This window comes from Elaeis guineensis, chromosome 2 (assembly GCF_000442705.2).
Source record: "Elaeis guineensis isolate ETL-2024a chromosome 2, EG11, whole genome shotgun sequence".
Lineage (NCBI taxonomy): Eukaryota > Viridiplantae > Streptophyta > Magnoliopsida > Arecales > Arecaceae > Elaeis > Elaeis guineensis.
The window spans coordinates 73196609-73202608 of record NC_025994.2 but is presented as its reverse complement, the minus strand read 5'-3'; positions in this window follow the sequence as shown (position 1 = coordinate 73202608).

The window sequence follows — 6000 nt, the reverse complement described above, 5'->3', positions numbered from 1 at the left end:
CTTGCCAAACCATGCTTAATTGCAATACTCATATGGAACCTAGTGCTTTAGTGCCGGTATGGTTGCACCTCTAGAATTAATTCTTCCTCTCCTTTTGTGAAGAGGGGTCTTTATTTGATTATTATTGTTATTATTATTAAGAACTAGCATAGGATATATCCCCACTTAAATCTGATTGAGAGCAAGAGACAAACCAAGATTAATGGTACCAATTAACCAGCTACACGAGTTTGCACCTTCTCATTTTTCAGCAGCAAGAATTAACAACTGACTCTGATATTGTTAAACTTCAAGCAATTTATGGTATCCATAAATTACTAAAATGGACAACAAGAAATAGGCTTGTTCCAAGGAAAAAAAGACAAACTATACCATACAATGTTTTAAACCCCATCTCAGCTATGTCAATAGATTGCAAATATTAATAAAGACAATCTCCTATACAGATAGAGATAATTAAAAGTTAAATACAATCTATTTTAACGTGCTTACCATGAAATGATTCATGAGGTTTTACCAAGCTTGGAAATTAAAAAGATCGGAGATCATATGACAAAATTATACCTAAGGATGAATGAGAGGCATACTTTGTGTAGCTGATCTTCTATATGTTCTTTAACCCTTCTATTGATGTTGTTCCCTCCTCACTAAACTTCCCTATTTTTATTAATTATCACTCTAGAATAGGCAATATGCTCAACTTCTTTGTTTTGTTTTCTTTTTCCATATGCAATTTTGGCTGAATATAAAGGTTGTTTGGAGCTTTGTGGTTGAAGTTGCACCACAACTTTAAGTCATGTTGCAACTTAAGTGGTAGTAATTGACCTATAAGGAAGCTTGAATCTTGTGTTTGGGGGAGAGTTTGGGAAAATTAGGGTGTCTCTAATATACATTCTATCAAGCTCCTTGCAAGTGGTTGCTAGATCGGAGCACTCAATGTACATGGAGATGAAGGTATTCTGGAGGATTATGTCGACATCGAAGCTGCTGATGGTGAGGGAGCATGGACTTGGGTGCACATGGAGAGGGAGCAGGTAGTGGTGCAGGCCTTAAGGAGGGCAACAAAGTGAAGGAGAGGTGTAGGATGGGGGCAAAAGGTGGTAAGGGTGCCATGAGGTGGAGGTAGGCAGCGATGGAGGAGGATGGTTTTATTGATGGTAGTCCAAAGGAAGAGGTTGTGGTGGGAGACATGGATGAAGACAAAAAGTGGGTGGGATGGGTGCGTACACAATGTTCGGCGAGGTGATGGAAGAAGAGTGTCGAGGAAATTGTTATGGACCTTCCAATAATCCAGAAGGATCACTAGACTCAATCTGAATCAATCTTGATCACTATAGGGAGAATTGGATAGGATCCAGAAACGAGATCTATCACATCAAGAAAATAAATTGTTGGGATATACCGGCCAACCCCTATATGCCGACTTATCCTCGGAACGGACCGACTGACGCCCGACTCTACCCACCGGACGGACTGACGACTCCGACAATGACTGCCGACAATATCCGGCCAAAGGTATGCCGGCCAAACAGACCAATACTGTTTCCAACCGACCGAACGGCCGAACCCATATCACCGACTCACTATCGGGGGTGGCAGTCGATATCCGACTTCCACAAGGCACCAGATCAGCCGATGATATTTTCGAGTCATCACCAGACGTCCCAGCAACCAAATACCGACATATAATCGGCCAGTCCGTCCAAACATCGTACAACCGCTATGGGCTGTTATCCTGCCAAGGACATGCTGTACGATCGCCATGGGGCATTGTCCTGCCAGGGACATGGGTTAATTCCAATGACTTGACAACCCATGACGATTTGATAGCCCCCGAAGATTTGACAACTCCCCAGTTGTCTACACCATAATGGCGGGACCATACTGCATTCTACTATAAAACGGGGTAAGGCAAAAGTTTTGGTAAGCTCTCTCTCTCGCTGAGCCCCTGGCTTTTTCACTGTTGCCTAGTCTCCTCTCTGACTTAAGCATCGGAGGGTCCTCGCCGGAGGCATCTCCGGTCAGTGAGGACTTTCCTTGCAGGTGCGCGTCCCCAGCGATCAGGCGATGAGGAGATTGGCCGCAACAAATTTGGCACGCCAGGTAGGAGATTCGCTGCGGCCGCGACGGCGGTAAGACAGCGAGCTCCATAGAGCTTGAAAAATCTCTCGAGATGACAAAAATCAGGACTCAGCGATAGAGAGCTACCGGATCGACGAGGCACTCTTCCCGTCGGGAAGAGGCCCCTCCTTTACCCTCCATGGCGGAATCCAGCTCTCCGCATTCGGTGGTGACCATGGAGGCACAGATTGCGGCGATCGTGTGGCAAATGACTGTTCTGACGGACGCGGTCAAAAATCTCCAACAATAATTGACCCAGTTGTCGCAACCGCCGGCGGAACAACCGGCGGCGCACCAGATGCCGTCCAAAAGCAGCCGCCGACACCCGCGTCAACTTCCGTCTCCTCCTCAAGAGCAGCCGTCTCAGCACTCCCATCGAGAAGGGGGGAGGCGGCCACAGCGCGACACCCACCGGTCTCGACGTCCCTCTCCTTCCCAGCTGGAGCGAGCGAGGAAGGAGAAGCGGCCGCAGACACCATTCACCTCACTCTCAAATTCGTCGGGAGGTTCGACCCTTGGGATTTCTCAACATCGACGGTTGGATGACTACGAACGTAAGTTCGAAGAAATCGACCATCGGCTTGTCCAGCTCCAGACGGATGGTCAGAAGTCTTCAAACGACGTCAACTTCCGGACCACCCAACCTCTCTCCTGATTTATCCTCGACGAACCAATCTCTAGTCGGTTCAAGATGCCTCATGTGGAGCCTTACAACGGCTCCACCGACCCAGTTGACCATCTGGAGAACTACAAGGCTCTCATGACAATTCAAGGGGCAACCGATGCCCTCCTCTGCATCGGCTTCTCCGCCATACTTCGTAAAGCTGCCAGGACCTGATACTCCGACCTCTGCTCAAGAGGTATCCACTCCTTCGGACAGCTCAAGTATTTTTTTGTGGCCCATTTCAGTACCAGCCGAAAACCGCCACGAACCTCGGACAGCCTTTTCTCCCTCAAGCAGGGAGAAAATGAGACACTCCGATACTTTGTGGCCCGATTCAACGCGGCCACACTTGAGGTTCGGGACCTCAACGAAGACATAGCTATCTCGGCCATGAAGAGAGGGCTAAGAGGGTCCCGATTCACATATTCCTTGGACAAGACCCTCCCCCGGACATATGCCGAATTGCTGGAGCGCACGTACAAATACATGCATGCGGACGAAGGAGCTTCCGACCAGTGCCTGACCAAGAGCACGGGCCAGAAGGAGAAACAGAAGAAAAATCGGGCTCCTGCTGAACCCAGCAGGCCTCCGACCAATAAACGGGTCTCGTCTCGACGACGGAGCCCGAGATCGCCTCGACGATGGAGTCCGAGACCGACGCATCGCAGGTATGACTCCTACACCCCTCTCTCTGCTCCTCGTGCGCAGATCGTGATGGAGATCGAAGGAGCGGAATATCTGCGACGGCCTCCGTCTCTGAAGGCAAAGGGCCACGATCGGAGAAAATACTGTCGATTTCATCGGGGCCACGGTCACAACACCGAGCAATGCATCCAACTCAAGGATGAAATAGAAGCCCTCATACGACGAGGGTATCTCGAAAAGTATCGAAGGGACCCGCCGACTCGATCCCTTCCCAATCGACGACCCCAACCGACTGAAGAGGCAGCGAACAATCAATCTACTGCCGGAGTCATCAACATGATCTCCAAACGACTGGACCGAGAGATGACTGCCGAAGCGGAGTCGACGAAGAAGCCACGCCAAGATGATGTAATCATTTTCACGGATGAAGATGCTTGGGGAATCCAAACTCCCCATGATGATGCTGTTGTTGTTTCGGCAACAATAGCGAATTATGATGTAAAAAGAATTCTTGTTGATAATGGAAGCTCGATTAACGTTTTGTTTTACTCGACCTTCTCTCGAATGCGACTGTCGATCGACCGACTCAGGAGAGTCTCTACGCCCCTAGTAGGTTTCGCCAGGGAGGCCGTCACAGTGGAAGGAAAAATTGCTCTTCCCATGACAGCTGGGGCCGAACCACGACAAAGCACCGTCTACATGACTTTCACGGTCGTCCGAGTACCTTCGGCCTACAACACCATACTTGGAAGATCTGGACTAAATGTCCTCAGAGTGATAGTCTCAACGTATCACTTGCTGGTCTGGTTCCCGACTAACAACAGAGCTGAGAAAATGCGCGGGGATCAACAGCTCGCTCGGCGATGCTTCCAAATCTCAACTCAAAACAATAAATCGAAGGATTCCCTACCGATCGACAAGTTGGACCAACGGGAAGAGGAGGAATGAGGTGAACCGGCTGAACAGCTGATTTCCATCCCGATAGCAAAGAATCCTGAACAGGTGATCTGGATTGGGTCGTAGTTGTCCGACCCGGAGCGACAGCAGCTGATAGAGCTATTGAAAGCCAACGCCGACATATTCGTTTGGTCGGCAGCGGATATGTCCGACATCCCTCCAGAAATAATGACTCACCAACTCAACATCGCCCCTGGCATGAGGCCGGTGAGACGGAAGAAACGGTTTTTCGCCTCCGAAAATAGAAGGCCATCGACGAGAAAGTAGATAAACTACTCGAGGAAGACTTCATCAGAAAAATCACATATCCCGACTGGCTCGCCAATGTCGTCATGGTGAAAAAAGCCAACGGAAAGTGGAGGATCTGTATGACTACACCGACCTGAATCGAGCCTGTCCGAAGGACAGCTTTCCACTGCTGAAGATCGACCAACTGGTGGATGCAACGTCCGGTCATCGACTACTCAGCTTCATGGATGCCTTTGTCGGATATAACCAGATCCGGATGGCGCCCGAGGACGAAGAGCATACGGCCTTCGTGACCGCCAAGGGTCTTTACTGTTACAGAGTGATGCCCTTCGATCTGAAGAATGCCAGAGCCACCTACCAGCGCCTCGTCAATAAGGTCTTCAAAGCTCAAATCGGATGCAACATTGATGTGTACGTAGACGACATGCTGGTGAAGAGCGCACAGACTTCAAATCATGTCCAAGACTTGGAAAAAATCTTTCGCACTCTTCAGCGACATCGGATGAAGCTAAATCCAACCAAGTGCGCCTTCGAGGTGACTTCGGAGAAGTTCCTCGGATTTCTCGTTTCTCAACGCGAAATTGAGGCCAACCCAAGAAGATAAAGGCGATTATCGACATGCAGCATCCGAACACCAAAAAGAAAGTACAGCAGCTCAATGGAAGGATCATCACACTCAGCCGATTCATTTCTCGGTCGGTTGAGAGATGCCTCCCGTTCTTCAAAACCCTGAGGCAGACAAAGGACTTCTCTTGGCCGAATGAGTACCGGCAAGCCTTCGAAGATTTGAAAAAATATCTGACTTCTCCACCCTGCTTGTAAAGCCAGAGGTCGGAGAAATATTGTACCTTTACTTGGCTACCGCCCCAGAGGCGGTTAGTTCGATACTCGTCTGGGAGAACGAGAGCCGAATTCACTGACCCATATATTATACCAGCAAAGTGCTCCACGAAGCCGAAACTACGTACTCAAGAGTGGAGAAGATAATATTTGCCTTGGTCATATCAGCGCAACGACTCCGTCCATATTTTCAAATGCACGTCATCGTGGTCCTCACCGACCAACCCCTGAGGGCGATCCTGCATCGCCCCGACACATCAGGACAACTGGCGAAATGGACGGTGAAGCTGAACGAGTTCGACATCCAGTACCGACCACGACATGTTTTGAAAGCCCGTCCTGGCCGACTTCATTGCGGAATGCCTGACAACCGACCAAATATCGGAAGACGGGAGCTCCAAAGAAGCTGCGACCTCTGAATATAACCCAGGTCAACCTGGGTATTACACATAGACGGAGCTTCCAATGCTCAAGGGAGCGGGCCGGGTTCTGCTCACCAACTCGGAGGGAGTAGTTATCGAGTA